We start from the raw sequence: 18851 nt of genomic DNA, 5'->3' as shown, positions 1-18851 counted from the left end.
TAATGAGTTACATTTTTTTAACCTTCCTCTAAATCTATTTTTAAAGGAGTTTTTTTTTCAGATAACTTTTGTTTCCTTTTCCAAACTCTCCTGCAAAGTTCTCATTTTATTTTCACATTTTCCTTCTAATTTTCATTTAATGTCCTTTTTGAATTCTATCAAGAACTCCTTGTGAGATGAAACCAATGCTGCTGTATTTCAGCTCAGAGATTCCCAGTAGATTTCAACACTATACTTTGTGTCCCTGCTTTACACCTGGAATGGTTGCCTAACAGTGCCTTCCCTGCCCAGTTGAAACAGACCTTTTCTGAAGTTGTTCCAAATATTTTTTACTGGAAATTTGTCTCACTCCAAATATTATTGGGTTTTGTCACTCTGAAAATCCATTCAGGGGCTTTATCTAGTGGTGATCTGAGGGTGCCAGGAAGAGCTTATACAAAGACCCATCTACTCTCTATGATATTGTCTCTGCCCCCAAGAAACTTTTAACTCATACTTTTTCCTGCTTAAATTCTCTCCCTCTCTCAACTCTCCTTTTTCTCTCTTTATGTCTCTCTCTCACTCTTTTCCCTCTCAAACTGATTTTTATTTCATTTTACTTTAATGTAAAAGAAGCAATAGGGCATTGCCTGGGGCAAATTGAGACCTCTTAAAGATCTTAACTTAAAAATAATGAAGTTATCTAAAATCTTCAAAAACCTATATTTTATAAAAAAACAAACAAACAAACAAACAAAAAAAAACACTGAAGTTTAGGCAGCACAAGAAAGTTAACCAGGTTCATGAGTTATGACCAGGTCAGAAGCTCTGGTGCAAACCTCATACCTCTAGTGATTCTAAGTCCTCTCAATAGACCAGCTCTTTCCCGGATCTGCAAGAAAAGGAGATATTTCCCCAAGAGGAAACCTACCTTTGATATCCAGCTAGGTGTTGCAGCCAGCACCACAGTCCCAGCTATGCTTTTGTCCCTCAGCAGGAATGTTTCAACCTGAGCCACCACTGGGCTTTTATAATTTCTTCCAAGACACCTCCATCCATTTTGCATTCACTGAAGAAGGTGTGAACCACTCAGAACCACACTTCAGGGGTTAGTTAAGTATCTAGCCCAGCTTCTCACTTATTTACATTTACCTCTTAACTATCTCAGAGTGAATCAGTGTTCACTCCTCAAGAAACAGTGAGTTGGCAGGTTGCTCCCTCTATCAGTTGATCATAGCAGTCTTCTAATTATTTACTGAGTGCAAAGTGCTTATTAAGTATAGGTATTTTATAGAGGTATTTATAGAGAATGGCATGTATATTGGGGAAGTGGAAGGGAATTTCAGAGGATGTGAGAATGAGGAAAAGGAGAGAAACATCACCTCTGAGCAAATGATTTAAAACTTTTGAAGAAAGTTCAGATGAAGTTCTTTGTGAGTAAATTGAGTAATGGATTCTGTGGAAAGTGTGAGAATACTTTGTAAGAACATTGAAGTTACCCTTATGAAGCCTAGAAAACATATCTGTTGTTCGAGACCAGATTTATGTATTGTTAAAATAAGGACCTAGATGGTGTGGACTAAATGCCCATGCAGATGTGAAGACTACTGCAAGAAATATTAGGAGTCAAGCAATCCATGTGTCTTCTCTGGAAATGTCTCCTACCTGGCCAATCAACTCCTGCTTTCTTCTTCCTTTGTTTGAATCCTGTATTATATATAATTTACTGAAAATAGTGGGAATGGACCACCAACTTTTTGACTCTCTCTTCAGGTAGCTGACTTAATAAACTTTCCAAGTTATTTTAGCTCTGGATTTTGTTCTTAGCCAATAGAGGTAGGAAGAGAGGGAAGATCAATTTGAAATTGCTGCTCTGAGTGATAGAGAATCGCCTGGGAATGGCATAATTATTACCATCCCTAGTTGAGGACACAATTGCAATTAAATAACACCAATCAGAAGCAGACTTATTCTGCATACTTTCCTAAGTTACATTCTTTTGATGATTCTTTTAAAAGAATGTGATGAGTGAAATCTGAAATAACCCAGGACACAAAGTGGAACTTTTGAGTGTATAGATTTATTATGTAATACAGATTATTACACAGCAAATCAGGACCAGGGCTGCTCAGCTTTGCACTTGTTTCCACACTAGGGGAGACATTGTTTTCTGAATTATAAGAAAACAATTAGCAGAATATACACAAGGATATTGAGGTGGGGGCTTTCTAAGTTGGGATTGGAAAGGGCAAAGAGATTATTCCTTCATTTGGTGCTCCAAATTCCTAACCACAGGAGACTAGGTTCATACAATGCATGCAATGAAGTTATCTCACAATTTGCAAAATTGAACAAAGTGTCCCAAGAAGACAGAAATTCAACTAGATCCTTAATTACCTAGAAAGGGAACTGAGCCATATCTGAATCACAGTAGAAACTTATGGTGGCTCTTTCAATTCCAATAATTCTCTCAAAAAGCAAAGAACAATAAAATGATCAAAACTCATTGAGTCTGTAATAGAGGTAATTCACATTTAGGTATAGGTTGGACTAGTTGATATGTACAGGGAAGACCTTCCAACCCTGCCATTTTATGTTTTTAATTTGCTGAAAAGTCCAAAAGAAAAACAAGGGATGTCGGGGACATTTTCCCAGAGATGTAAACTCCATGTTACTCACTGCTAATGCAATCACAAAAGTGTAAATTTCAGCAAGTATCAGAACAAAACTTTTGACAGAAAGACTGTCCTGGAGAATCTAATAAGGAATTGAATTCACATCTTATGCTGGTCTAGGTGAATTTCAACCCTGTGTTGAAGAGCCGGGGGCAAGAAAGCTGGGAGGATTCTAAAGAGACACAAAAGTTGCATCTAAAGGTACTTCAGTCAATTTGTACAAATACACAAATGAGGAACTCTAAGAGGCCTACTATTTGCCCTGATAGTAATGTTCCATGAGTGGGTACTAACATAGTGTTAGGGAGGATGATTTGGGGTGGGAGTAAAAAGTAATATCTAATAGAAGCAAGACTTGAATTTCCCAGAAGGCACGTTTACAAAGACTGAAAGACCTCAAGACCCCAAAGCCAGAAGAATAATTTGAGCTTTCTGAATTTATTGAAGTCTCAATCTTCAGAATCATTTTTCTCATAGTTCTACAAGATATCCTTATTTAAGATAGAAAAGCCAAGTCACAAGATTGGGTTCTTTCTCCTTTGTTTATGCATTTGTGTTTATTTGTTTTTTGTTTTATTTTGATTTTAGTTGGTATAATCAAGCTCCAGTCCCAAGATATGGAGAAGGATGCCCCAAACCCTCAAGTCCTTTTTACTGTCATTATCTTCTGAGGTCTATCCTAGGACCTTACCTTAGGACCTCTTCACTACTTCTGAACTCTAAATAGGCCTCCAGACACATTATACTGCCCATGATCTTGTTCCCTGTAATGCCTCTAATAGGAGCTGTCCTCTCTGCCCTAGAACTGAAACCAGGGACTGTGCTATTCTACAAGTGCCTCCTGCCAACAGCAATTGCCCCATTATCACTTCACTCACCAGGTGTGGGCAAGACCCTTCTCCCAACAGCCAAAAGCTCAACAAGCTATGCTTGGTATTTCACAAGAGTGGAAGGTTTTTCAGTCTTCTCTGTCATATCATCCATTGAGCCATCATACTTCCACACTGGCTGTAAGATGAAACTTTGTAAATCTGAGGCTGCTTCTCAACCTAAGTGGTCCCAGAATTTGTTCTGATGAAGGCCTCATTTCTAAAATATGTAGAGAATTGACTCAAATTTATAAGAATTAGAGCCATTCTCCAATTGATAAATGGTCAAAGGATATGAACAGACAATTTTCAAATGAAAAAATTAAAACCATTTCTAGTCATATAAAAATGTTCTAAATAACTATTAATCAGATAAAAACAAATTAAGACACTTCTAACCTACTACTACACCTTTCAGATTGGCGGATATGAAAGGAAAAGATAATGATGAAAGTTGCAGGGGACAAGAGAAAAAAGTGGGATCGAACATATTGTTAGTATTGTTGGGAACTGATCCAACCATTCTGGAGAGCAGTTTGGAACTATGTCCAACAGAGTACCAAAATGTGCATACCCTTTAATCCAATAGTATTTCTGTTGGATCTGTATCCCAAAGACATCATTAAAAAAAAAAAAAAGGAAAAGACCCATATGTGCAAAAATATTTATAGCAGCCATATTTTTTTAATAGCAAGGAACTGGAAACTGAGTGGATGACCATCAATTGGAGAAAGGTTGAATAAGTTATAATACATGAATGTTATGGACTATTATTGTTTGTAAGAAACAATCAAGTAGACATATCAGAAAGGCCTAGAGAGACTTAGATGAACTGATGTTAAGTAAAGTGAGTAGAAGCAAGAGAGCATTAGACACATCAACAAGAGAATTATGCGATGAACAATTCTGATAGATCTAGTTCTTTTCAGCAGCAAGATGATTCAGGCCACTTCCAATGGTCTTGTGATGGAGAGAGACATCTCTATCCAGAGAGAGGACTATGGGGACTAAGTGTAGATCATAACATAGTCTATTCATTTTTTCATTTTTGTTGCTGCTTTGTTTTCTTTCTCATTTTTTTCTTTCATAATCTGAGTTTCTCGTGTGTAGCACAATAATTGTAGATGTACAGAAGAATTGCACATATTTAACATATATTGGATTACTTGCTGTCTAAGGGAAGATAATGGGGAAAATAAAGGGAAAAAATTGGAATGCAAGTTTTGGCAAGGATGAATGTTGAAATTTTCTAAGCATATATTTTAAAAATAAGATTTTAAAAGAAAATAATTAAAACAAATTTTTATAGATGCCTTTTATTTTTCCCATGATGAAATTACTTCCAGTATTCCTCCCCATCATCTACAAGAGAGCCAATCCATATAATAAATAATATTCATTCCTGGGAAAATATGGGAAGGGAACAAAATAAGCCAAACTGATTAACACATTGAAAAACTCTGTAGAAATAGTCAACGTACTATTCACATTACTACAGATATTCAGTATACACATCAATTGCCATTCGACCTCTGTCAAGGAGGAGGTAGGGGGATAGCTTCTCATATCTTTTCATTGAGTCCAAATATGTTCTTGTGAAGTCAACAGTGTGTCTTGAAAATTTGCTGTTCTAGAAAGAGGACAAAGTGATGATAGCAGCAGACAAGAGAAGCTCTTTCAGATTTCTCCTGATTTTGTAGGAAGTCAGATATAGAATCAGGAATACTTTACAAGTTGCTGGCAAAGCTTTTCAGGACCTTGGCTCAAATGTGAGTTGGTCATGGAGAAGGATTGGTACTGAAAGGTGGAATTTCATGTATCTTGCAGCAGTCAGGAAACATGGCAGTATATTGAGTGATTAGAGTTGCTCCAAGTGTTGTTGCCATTAGTGATTAAGAGCAGGAGCAGCATGCAGAAACCAATCCCCATCAGTAACTAATTTATGCAAAGTCTGGCCATACATGCATGATTTCAAGGTTTTGGTGTTGACCTTCTGGAAGGTACCAGGACACATTGCCATAGCACAATGATAATGATTGACAACAATAGAAACAAGATAATTTCAATGACAAGTGTGCAGTAGGGATACTTGCACTGGGATTTTGGGAGTGATGGGGGTACATTCACTATCACAGAAGGTTTCACTATTTCATTTTCTTCATATATCAGTATCAGCTCCATTGAGTTTTCTGTTTGTGACTGAAGAGTATCCATTGAAATGAGCTAGGTTGGACTTTTCTTGTACGAGGCTGGTCCTGGGGAAGTGATTTCTGTGTCACTACTTGCACCTGCAGAAAGAAGGATTCATATCAAAGTCATTTTGATTGGCTACAAAGGCAATATGAGCTCAGGCAATCTCCTGCTCACTCCACAGCTGTTTTTGGCTATTGAACTTAATTTTCCTATCTTATGAAGTATCTAGCATTACTTCCCCTTCATCAGGAAGTCTGACTCTTTACCCTATCTGAATTCTTTGATGATCAGTTACTGAGAGGGAGATCACTTTTTTTCATCTGGTTTGTTTTGTGGATTAGTTCAAACATACTTTACAGGTAACAAAGAAGAAGCAAGCAGTACATATTTTTTTGTAAAGGGCTGGACCATGAATCATAAGAAATCATGGATGAGTCATCTGAGGACAGGGTACAGTGAAGTAGTGTCAAAATTAAAAGGAAATTAGAAGGAAAATACCTTTGTAAAATAAAATGAAAGAAAAGAATATTAATTTTTAAAGCATTAAGAAAGAGTTTCATAACCTTTTCCTTGTGTTTTGATCTTGGAACAACTTTCTTTATTGATGAAGATTAAGGAGCTTCCCTGTGTGAGGAGGTTGATTGAGATTTACAAGAAGATAGATTTAGAGTTTCTTAGAGTCCTTTCTGAAGCTTTCAGAACTTTCAGGAACTTCTGACTTCCATCTTCAATATAAAAGATGGATTATATGATACTCAAGTTACAAAGGAAAAGGAAAAGATTCTAGGAAGATAAGGAGAAGAACAGATTGGATATCCAGGTTGCTCAGTGGATAGAGAGGACACCTGGAGTCTGAGAGACCCAAGTGCAAATCCAGCTTCTGATATTTAGTTTTTGTGGGACCCTGGGAAATTCATTTAAAATATTATTTACCTCAGTTTTCTCATTTGTAAAATGATCTGGAGAAGGAAATGAAAAAAAAAATTCTCCAGTATCTTTCTTGTGAAAATGACAAATGGGGTCACAGAATAGTTGAGAATAACTATCATTCCCAGACAGCTTGTACCACAGAATTTGGGGAATTACCTCTTCAGAGATATCTAAGCTTCTCTCTCTCTCTCTCTCATTGAGGTATGTTATGTTACTCCCAATGGGAAGAGATGCTCTACTCTGTATTAGCTAGTGTCTGTGTCCTCCTAAGTCTTCTTTCTGTGATTTCTATTTCAGTAGTATTCTGGATAAATGGCTTTTCTTTCTTAAGTGTTGTTCTGTCAGTCTTTAGGATTGTGATTGGGAAAGAACTCAAATCTTGCTACAAAACCTAGGCTCCTTCTTTCCCTCTCTCTAATAATGACACAGCATCAGAAGTTACTTGGAAACATTATATCCTCAGCACTTTATTCACCGTCTAGTATACAGTAAGTGCTTAAGAACTGTTTATTACTAAGTAATTGCCTACAGAATCTATAGGTAAGTCCTGAAAAGGAAAGCTCATTGATGCTTCATCATTCCACTGCTTTTAGAAACTGGCTCAGGAAAAAAACCAGAATTCAACTACACTCAATTCAAGCCAAGACAGTTCACAACAATATATCACTGAATGAGAATCAGGACATTCCTACTCTTCTGAGTTATTTTGATCTAACTTGAACATCAGGCCAACCTCAAGAACTATTGGAAACCTTCAAGTACTATGCCATTTGATCCAGACATTCTACCGGAATTAAGTTATCTAAAATCTTCAAAAACCTATATTTTATAAAAGAAAATATTGAAATTTAGGCAGAGCAAGAAAGTTGACCAGGTTCATGAGTTATGACCAGGTCAGAGGCTTTGGTGCAAACCCCATACCTCTAGTGATTCTAAGTCCTCTCAATAGACCAGCTCTTTCCCGGATCTGCAAGAAAAGGAGATATTTCCCCAAGAGGAAACTTACCTTTGATATCCAGCAAGGTGTTGCAGCCAGCACCACAGTCCCAGCTATGCTCTTGTCCCTGAGGAGGAATGTTTCAACCTGAGCCACCACTGGGCATTTATAATTCCTTCCAAGACATCTCCACCCATTTTGCATTCACTGAAGAAGGTGTGAATCATTCAGAACCACACTTCAGGGGTTAGTTAAGTATGTAGCCCAGCTTCTCACTTACTTACATTTACCTCTTAACTATTTCAGAGTGAATCAGTGTTCACTCCTCAAGAAACAGTGAGTTGGCAGGTTGCTCCCTCTATCAGTTGATCATAGCAGTCTTCTAATTATTTACTGAATGCAAAATGCTTAGTAAGTATCGGTATTTTACTAAGTGGAAAGTACTGGGCAACAAATTGGCAGAATGGATAGAATATCTAGCCAGTCTTCCTAAATTCAAATCTGGTCCCAGACACTTACAAGCTGTTGACCTTAAGTAAGTCATTTAACCCTATTTGACTCATGTTTTCTCATATCTAAAATTAACTGGAGATGTAAATTGCAAGCCACTCCAGTATTGCTACCAAGAAAACCCCACATTGGGTGAGGGAAACTTGGCCATGACTGAAAAATGAATAAACATCCACAATAAAAGTACTTAGGCAAAGCAAAGAAAGATTTTGACCTAATGATTCCCCAATCAGACACATTTTAATTATTGTAATATATGAAAAAGCTAATCTAAACCCACAATTTGCTTTTTATGATTTCTGGACTGCAAAACTAACATTTACTGAGAAGGAGTCAAAGTGTTAACATGTACCTTACATGATGGTTGGAGAAATCAAATAATACAATATTTGCAAAAGTACTTAGTACATTGCCTAGCATTGTTGCTTTTTTTCATTCCTCTGTGCATATGAAGACTGGAGGTCACATAAGAAGTTAGTGCTGGATAAATACACCTCTAATTCCTCAGCGTAAAGATGATCATTGAATTCACAGAAGCTCATGAGCTCACCAAATAAGATAGTATGGAGGGAGAAGAGGAGAGGATTCAGATCAGAGTCTCAGTGAACATCCACAGCTAAAGATTCAGAAAATGAAACTAAGTCAGAGAGAACCAGGAGAAAGTATCCTCATAAAATCCTAGAGAGAAGACTATGATTTGGGTAACTTTGGTGAGAACAGTTCCAGTAGAATGATGAGATAGGAAGCCCAATGATTGAGAGTTATAAAAAAGAGAGAGACAGGAAATTATATGAAGACACTATTGATTGTAGATGATTTTATCAAGGAATTTAGTCATGAAAATAGGGAGACACGATAGTTGTGATATGAAATGGAGCTCTTAGCAAATAGACTCAATTTTTCCAGTAAAATATGAGTTAAGTTTCATAACAGAGAAAACTAGAGGAATAGTAAGAAATTTGAAGATGGAAGAACATTTGGAAAAGCCACTGTGATGAATGGGATTGTGAATTAGATAGATATAAAAGGATTATGTTGTGGGGACCCAGCTGACATTTTGTGCCAATTCTAACATGTATGTGATCAATGCAATTTCATGATTTTCTCTACCTTTATTAACAGTATGGTGAGGAAAAGCAATGGCAAGAGATGATGGAGATAGTGGGAGTCCTTCATGGCTGAACATTGGCAGGAGAAACCTGTGGCAGGATAAGAGTATAAGAAAACCGATGGAAGAGAACTATCAAGAATTGAGTGGTTCAAGATGATTTCACAAAGGCCTAGAGAGACTTATATGTACTGATGCTGGGTAGAATAAAACCAAGAGAACATTGTACACAGCAACAACAAGACTATGTGATGATCACTTTTCAACAATGAGATGATTCAGGCCAATTTTAATAGACTTATAATGGAGAGTGTCATCTGCATCCAGAAAGAGGACTCTGGGGACTGAATGTGAATCACAACATAATATTTTCACCTTTTTTGCTGTTGTTTTCTTGCTTTTTTTCCTTTCTCATTTTTTTTCTTTGTTGATCTGATTTTTCTTGTGCAGCATGATAAATATGGAAATGCAGAGAAGAACTGTACATGTTTAACATTTATGAGATTAATTACTGTCTAGAGGAGGGGTTGGGGAAGGGAGAAGAAAATTTCGAATACAATGTTTTGTAAGAATGAATGTTAAAAACTATGCTCATATGTAATCTGAAAACCAAAAGCTATTATTAAACAAATGATTGAGCTGGTTCGCTATGGGTCTAAGTTGGGGAAGGTAGAAGAACATAGCCACTACATGAGGTGATGTCATGGGAAAGAAATGAAAGTTTAAGGGTTTGGAGATCATGGTGATGAAGAAGAAGTTGCAAAGCAGTAGGAAAAATGGAATGACAATTATTCTATTCAGATAAAAGAATTTTAGAGTGCTAATATGGAGTAGAACACTTGTAGGTGATGGAAAGTATTAAGGGTATGACCACTGAGTAGAGCTGAGTTGTTATAGAGAAAGAGGTGATGGGAATTTAATAAATTAAAGACCTGACAGGCTAGGAAGTTCGAGGAAGTCTCAATATAATATCTATGTTTAGTATAGTATATGTTAGTATAAGAAGAACAATGGGGAGAAGAAAAAAACTATGACCCAGACCCTGAAATATTGAGGAATGAATGAGACTGCTATGGAAGTCAGTAGATATTAGTTACTAGAACCTTGATAGAGATGGATTAAGTGAAACTCAAAGACAAGTCTTTGAGTAAAAAAAAAATTGAATGAGAAGGTAGGTAGCTTATAAGCCAGTTTGTAGCAGGCAGCTACTTGGTGCAGTGGATAGAGCACCAACCCTGAAGTCAGGAGAACCTGAGTTCATATCTGGCCTTAGATAGACCCTGTGTGAACCTGTGCAAGTCACTTGACCCCAATTACCTCAGCAAAAAAGAAAAGGAAAAAAAAAAGATAGTTTGCTGTATATGGAGCAGAAATTCTAGAGAGTCAGTGGAATAGGAGGTGGAATGGGGCTTTGGGAGAACATAGGATGGGGGGAGGGATTGATGTAATTAAAGGAGCAATCCCTTGTCAGTGTGGGTTAAAGAATGGGATTTGATCACCCCATAGATATAGGTTAAGAATCAAGGAAATGGGAAAGGTATAATAGGAAAGAATGATAACCTGGAAGAATGGGTTGAAATAGTCTCTAGGAGTTCAATCTCTGGAGATAACTCCCAGAGCATCAGTCTCATCAGAGTATAGCTGGAAAGAGAGGAATAATTTTTCTTCTAAAGCACTGCACTCCAGATTAAATCCTTATCAATTGAACTTGCAGATCCAAGTTGGGCTTGACCTCACAACTTTTTATTTACTCCCCTTCCAGACAAAACTTCTGTTCATTCCCAATTTTAACCTAGCTTTCAAATAAGCAGAATTGGTATTTAGTGGATGCACATAAGCCCTGAAATGGAAGATGAGTAAGCAAGGGCCTAGATATTTGTGGTCATCAAGTCACCACTTTCAGAACCTTTCCCCAGAAGTTTTCTCCTTCTCTGCCAACATCTTCACTTGGTTCTCCTCTTGCTGGTCACTGACTGGATCTTAGGACAACTCAACAACACCATCTACTGCTTTCCCACCAACACCATGAAACTCACTCATGAAAGTACATGTTGATACCTGTAGATATTACAGACTTGTGCCAGCAGTTAGAGAAGCATCAACTGCTCACAACTACCATGTTTCCCATTGGCTTTAAAAGGGACATAGGGTGCTAACTTCCTAACACTGAACAACTTTTCCATAACCAACTTGTTAGCCAATCAGCCCCCTGACATATTTCAGCAGAAGATAGTTAAAAAACAAACATAAAAACAAAAATCTATCTCCAGACCACCTTACCATCTATTCTATAAAAACTTGAAGGAACTCTTCTTCCCTGGCCCCTTTCATCATCCAGTTCTCATTGTAGAGGAGGAATTCTTTATGGCACCACTGTGAATTTCATATAAACAAGCCTTTTTGGATACATTTTGGATCTATAGGTGAAAGTTACAGACCATTCTCATCTTCCATATCAGGGCTTGATTGTATCCACTGAAATGAGTTGGGCTTGGGCTCATGTTGTCAAGTTACATAAAGCAAAGTGCCTGGTCTTGAAGCAATGATTTCTATTTTTCAGCCATTTACAATCACAGAAAGAAGGGTGAGTTTCAAACTGGAATTGATTGACTAAAATGGCACTGTGGGCTTGGGGTATCAACAGCATTTTCATATTGGTTGTCAGAGGCAATTTCATTATTGATTTCCCTACCATTATCAGCATTTCATCTCTTGAATTTTGTGAGAGCGACTTTTAAAAAGGTACATCATATTGATTCTAATGGATGTGGCCATCTTCAACTATGAGATGAACCAAATCATTTCCAACAGAGCAGTAATGAACTGAACTAGCTACACCCAGCGAAAGAACTCTTGGAGATGACTATGAACCACTATATAGAATTCCCAATCCCTCTATTTTTGTCTGCCTGCATTTTTTATTTCCTTTGAAGTACCCAGGCAAGAGAAAACCAGGGCAGCCAAAATAATGAAAATTTGAGAACATTTATTGCTAGCTAGCTGCACCCCACCAGAACACGGGGGTCAGCAAATGAGTGGTCTTAGGGCCACATATTTATAGGAAGAAGAGAGAGACATCAACATGTTTCTTGATACATTGTCATAATAAAGGAATTTCTATTCTAAACAGAAGGCAAAAAAGAAGTTATCACTCTAAGGAGGTCACTCTCAGGCAGCAGCAAAGAATATTTCTTTAAGCTTATCAAGTCAAAGACTCAGGTCTCTCAGGACAGCACATCTGGGGGTGTAAATATACCATCTGCAGTAGCAAGTGAAGAACTAATAATAAACTTCTAACTACAAAGATTCAAGATTATGTTTCTCACTGTCCCATTTGGGATGCTTTTCCACTTCACCTTCACAGGCTAATTGTACAATATTTCAAAGTCTGATTCTTTTTGTACAGCAAAATAACTGGAAGGACATGTATACATATATTGTATTTAACTTATACTTTAACATATTTAACATTTATTGGTCAACCTACCATCTGGGAGAGGGGGCGAGGGGAAGAAGGGGAGAAGTTGGAACAAAAGGTTTTGCAATTTTGTCAATGCTGAAAAATTATCTATGCATATATCTGGTAAATATAAAGCTATAATTTAAAAAAAAGAAGGTAAATCATAGATTTCTGAGGAATGTGGTGATTCAGTTTGTTTTGCTGCATGAAAAGAGATGTGCAGCCTGAATGCTTCATTTTTCAGTCTTGATATGATTTACTCCCTGCTCCATCTCCACTCATGATGAAGTAATCAGGAGGAATTGAGAATTCTCAGCCCATCTCCTCATTTATTGTCTAATTATCCATTAATCAGGATTGCCTTTTTCTTCTCAGGAATTGTTCTTGTTCAATCATTCCCCCCACCCCAATCCAACCCTTTATGATCACATTTGGGGTTTTCTCACTGGTTTTCTTACTGGAGTGAATTGACATTTCCTTCTGTAAATCATTTTACAGGTGATGAATTGAGGCAAACAGGGTGAAGGGACTTTCTTGAGTCCCCCAATGTTCTTCAGACATTTACTCCTTCTTCTTTTTCTGTTTGTTCCTTTAGCAATTAGTTGGTTCTTGATGCCATGGCTAATTTATGTAGTCCCTGTGACTTCCCTATCCCTATCCCAGGGACAGAAGCTCTTGAGTTTTGACTCCTTTTAGTAGATGGTAGTTGTACAGTTCAGAAATCAGAAAAAATGAACCTTGAGCCTGGGCTGGCTTACTCAGACATTGGAATATTTTAATGAGTCTAGCTGTAGGGTCATTTGGTCAAAAGCTCTCTTCATTGAAGGGAAGGCTTAAGAAGCACTTTGCTCAAGTATTTTTGTTGTTTAGTAATTTTTCCAATCATATCCAATTCTCCTTGACCAAATTTATTTTTTTGTAGAAGAGAGTGGTTTGCAATTTCTTTCTCTAGAAGATTTTAGATATGAGAGAGCTTGAGTCAAACATGATTAAGTGATATCCTCAAGGTCAAACTGCAAAGTGTCTGAGTACAGGTGTGAACTCATGAAGGGTCTTCTTAACTTTAGGCTTAAGTAAGCAAACTCTTCTGTGAATTAGTTGCCTGTTACTTTGCACCTAGTAAAATATCTAGACTTATTAAGTACTTCATACTTAGTAAATAATAAGACAGTTATTTTATAAAAGGAACAACCTCATTCTTCATTGTTTCTGAGTAGAAAACACTTTGATGCGCTCAGAAATAGTCTCAGATCAGTGTAACTAAGTGAGATTTTAGACTGGAAAGGAAACAAACTTTCTGAGGATAGTCCTCGAATAAGAAGAGAGGTCCTGAGTAAGATGAGAGGGGGGACAAGGGGAATTGTCTACTATACCACTCAGTGTAAGGATAATGATTCATAGCATCTTTAGCAAATGGAAAAGAGATGGTTATATCTGGGGAAAGTTTATGAAATCCCAGTAATGGCTCAGGTTGAGAAAGATCCTCTTCAAGGCAAAACTTGAAAAGATTTATATGAACCAATGAAGTGAAGTGAGCAGAACCCTAAGAACACTGTACAAAGTAACAGTAACATTATGCAATCATCATCTTTGATAGATTTAGCTTTCCTGAGCAATGCAATGATCTAAGACAACTCCAAAAGGCAGATGATGGAAAATGCTATCCACATCTAGAGAAAGAACTATGTAATCTGAAATCAGATACAATGAAAGAGTTCTATTTCACTTTTTTGATGCTTTTTCTTTCTTGTGATTTTCCCCCTTTTATTCCGATTCTTCCTTCACAATATGACTAATGTGTAAATATGTTTAATATGATTATAAATGCATAACATCAGATTTTTTGCTATCTTAGAGAGGGAGGTTGAGGATGGAGGGAGCAACAAAAAATTGGAACTGAAAATATTATAATAAGAAAATATTGAAAACTACCTTTTCAAGTAATTGGAAAAAATAAAATATTATTAAGTGGGGGGAAAAGGAGAGAAAAGAAATCCCTGCTCAGAGTCTTGACACTAGCTTGGGCTAATGATATATAACTGGATATCAAAGGTAGGTTTCTGTCTGGGGCAATGCCCGTTTTCTTGCAGATCTGGGACAAAGCTGGGTTATTGAACAGACTTAGAATCTCTAGGAATATAGGGTTTGTATCAGAGTCTATGAGTTGCTCATAAATGCATGATCATGGTCAATTTTTTTCCTCTGCCTAAACTTTACCTTCCTCATCTGAAAATTACAGTTACTTGAATATTCATTATATTCTAAGTCAGTAGACTTTCAGTACCAAATGTGATAATGGAGACTGACAACAGTCTTGAGGTTGGCCTGATCTTGAAGTTAAATCAAACCAACCGAAAAACAAAGGACTATCCTGATTTTAATTCGGAATTACTGGGTTTGATATAATAACTAGGAAAGTCTCAAAAAAATAAAGGTGAGATTGAGAGTGAGGATATGTATTGAGTTGTTAAAACAGCCTTGGTTCCCAATAGTCTGGGAAATTCCCAAAAGTTTGTTTAAAGATGCTAACTAGGCAGTCTGGGCCTCTTATAGCTACTCTAGCTATGATAATAAGGTAGAACTGAAAAGGTAAATTTCCTATTAAAGTTATACAAACTAATCAATCTTGGAATACTGCCAAAATCAGAGCCGACAAAGGATGCAGGATAATAATTTTTGAAAATAAGCTAATTTCAAGGTTCTCAACATTTTTCAGTTTTTTTAATTTGTAAAAGAAATCTTTGGAAAAGTGGGTGGATTCATCCCTAAAAATTTGAGAACAAATCCGAAATTTTAGAGGCTAAATCCAGAGACACTTGTTAATGTCCAGAATCTGGGAGTGGAGAGGCACAGAGATAAACTCAAGACAAAGGGCTTGGTTATCAGTGTACAATAGCAGTGATTAACACAGGAGTAGTTGGCTCCTTACTGGAATCTACTGAAATATTGAGAAGTATGTTGCTGGCTTCCATTCACCAATCAGTACCTCCTCCCCTCTTTCAACAATGGGTCCCAACATTGGGAAATCTTTGGGCTATGGGGGTGTTATGTGATTTTAAAGAAAAGTTCATATCCGTTCCTATAAAGGAGCTCAAAGTGAAAGTAAAATTTAATTATACAATGCATGGAATAGATTGATTACAATAACAACTAATACAGCAAATAATACATAAAAGACAAAGAATAATGAGAATTATGATTAAGATAGCAGAGAAGGGAAGAGAATACATCACCAAATTTGGCAGAGCACCAACACTAGATCAACCAGCTGGGGAGTCCCAATTTCAAGAGCCTCTGGGTTCCGAATGGGAAAAAATGGTCCCAGACAGATCACAAGAATGTGGGTGAAGGCAGAGCTCTAACTGACAAAACAACATCCCACATACTACCATCTTCATGGGTGAAACTCCGAATAGGGAATGCATTACCCACTTTTTATAGGGGTAAAGACATCATCTAAGATAGTAACGTACCAACAAGGGCTCCAGATTGTTATAATCAATTGTTGTTTTGACAAGGAGGCCAGTCCTTATCAACGACAACTATTCCAAGGAGTGGTGAGTTCCTGGAATCACATATTTATTTGGAGCTAAAACACAGGTGGTACATTCCTATCTTATAGGTTAAAAAATGGTCAAGTTCTCATGGGAAAAGGAGCTAAAACAAATGTTGTTATGGGTTAAGGTCAGGTTCCCATGAAGAAAGTTATATCTTACATTAATTGGGTTCACATGGTTCAAATAGAAATCAGGTTATTAGGCTCACATGGTCCAAATGGAGATCAGGTTCACATGGAGAGAGTCACGTCCTTATAATGATTTGAAATGAACTTACTAATAATATAGAAATTTCTTATTCAGGGGGTCTCATGTTCTAAAACTACTGTTGGGAATGGGCATAGAACTGAGTCATCCCATAGTGTCCTGATTTGGAGGTGTGATGAGCTCTAGCAGTTTATTGGTTCTTAACTTGATGGCAAGCCTGCATGGCCTATCTGCTCCAGTGATTGTTTTCTAGTCTAAAAAGATCAGACAAAATGGAGCTTGGATTTCTTTGGCTTGCTCAGACACTGGGATCCTTTTGTCAGCCCTTCACTAACATGAGCTATCATATGGTAAAATATTTTCTTCATTACAAAGAAGATTAGAGCCATCATTTCTCTAAGTGATGTGACTTATCCTTTTCCTTTGTCAGGAGGAAACTATTATCAGCTAATTCTCAGAATTCAAGGAAGGAATTCTTTATCAAACCCCATTGACCATTCCCAAGCTCTGGTATCCTTAAACAACCTTTTGGGATATTGACTATCATATTTTCAGGCAGGTCTGGGTCTTGGTCTCTTGACCCCTTTCTTGACCCTGCTTTCTTGAACTATTTCACCGAGTTTACACCTTTATTTCTGTGGTCTCCCTCAGAAAAATGCCCAAGCCTGTATTTCCCCTATACAAGGTTTGCTTATGATGAACGTTTTTGTTAAATTTCTTTTAGGACTAAACCCACTATGAAGTCCTCCCTTCCTCCCTCTCTTGCTCCCTCCCTCCTTCCTTCCCTCTCTCCTTCTCTCTCTATCTTTGTCTCTTTCTCTCTCTGTCTCTCTTTCCTCATACTGCATTTTCTGGAGGGCTTTTTTTTCCTTACCTGGGCTAACTCTGGTTAGTCTAACTATAAGGTCTCCCTACTTTATTTTATCCCACTTCTGGTATCTATTTTACCTCTTCATTCTGTTTGTAAACCTCTTCCCTAAAATAAATTTACCTTTTGCCAAAGAAAATGGCTATTGTTTCTTGTCCACTAGGTATTGCTGTCTCAACCTCATCATAAGTACCTTATTCTTAGTAGATGCTTAACTGAGACCTGTGATTAAATCATCCTCCCTTGTATCAGAACAGTAAAGTACTCCAAAACTTTTCAGAATTACATGTCAATTAATTCAGAAGATAATCAGAACTGACAGGGTAATCAAGAAATGAGGTGGTGACTAGTGAGGAAAAACAAAGGGATTTGTCTAAAATTTTACTGTAATGAGGTTGGTATTCACACCTTCTTTAGGTAAATGAAAAGGGGAGGGGAAACTTGGGAGAAAAAGGAATATAAAAGGCCAGTGCTGGCTGAATTTGAGAATTCTCTGCTCAGAGTTTAGGTTCCAGGTGTACCTGTGTTCCTGATTGAGATCCTACTCAGCAAAACATTCAAGGTAAGTTTCTTCTTGGGGAAATGCCTTTTTTTCTTGTAGATCTATGAAAACAGAGAGCTGGCCTTTTACTGTGACATCGTCATGGTTCTACCACAAAAATAAGTTTGTTATTCTGCCAAAACCTCAGATTTGTTCATTTGTAAAAATATCCTTTAATATCACATATGCAGAAACTAACAATAAGTAGGTTGTGAGGTTAGTTTGATGCTATCATTTAGATCAGGTTCACTCAGAAGTGGAGCTGTGTCTCTTTCTGGTCCTTTGTTATGTTGGTCTGGACTATCTTGGCTGGAGAGAATGGATGTAGCTCAATTCTTGGAGATGTTCTGAAGTAGCAAGCAAAAGACACTAGACAGATCCAGAACTGAAGGCTTTCCATGTTAGCACCTGCCAGTACACTCAGGAGGCACTTATTAAGTACTTACTGAGGACTAAGGGTTTTGCTAAATACAAGGGAAATGAATGAATAATCAGCAATGGAGATTGAAAAAGAGCAATTACACAGAGCAGAATTGGAGAAACCATTATTATCACAATATTCAGAGCAGAAAACAAGTTTTTTTTTTTTTTGGATGAAGGATTCATTAGTTGGTTTACAAGTCGATTGCAGGAACTTAACAGATAGGACCAAGGCAAAAATTAGAGAGAGTAGGATCCTAGAACAGACAATCTACTACAGAAGGAGAATAATCTTGGTGTTAAAGGTATAGACAGAAGGAATTTTCTTGGGAAAAAGAATGTCCATCTCTTTAGAGATACCAGGTAAAGTGATAATAGGAGAAATGTTTGTAATCCCCACTGTGGTTATTGGAAAAGTAAATTAAGGAGATTATGAAAGGATTGTCTTTGTGTGGGAACAGGTTGTAACACCAAGGTACACTGGACCCAGTGAACTCAGTTTTGTAACTTTCTAGCTTCATTTAGCAGTACAAAAATAGGAGCAAAATTGGAAGTCTGGTGATAGAAAACTGAAAGAAAAGAAAAAAAAAAAGGTGT

The sequence above is a fragment of the Sminthopsis crassicaudata genome, chromosome 3, assembly GCF_048593235.1.
Source record: "Sminthopsis crassicaudata isolate SCR6 chromosome 3, ASM4859323v1, whole genome shotgun sequence".
NCBI classification, from domain to species: domain Eukaryota; kingdom Metazoa; phylum Chordata; class Mammalia; order Dasyuromorphia; family Dasyuridae; genus Sminthopsis; species Sminthopsis crassicaudata.
The sequence above is the reverse complement of the archived record's forward strand: the minus strand, read 5'-3'. Positions refer to the sequence as shown.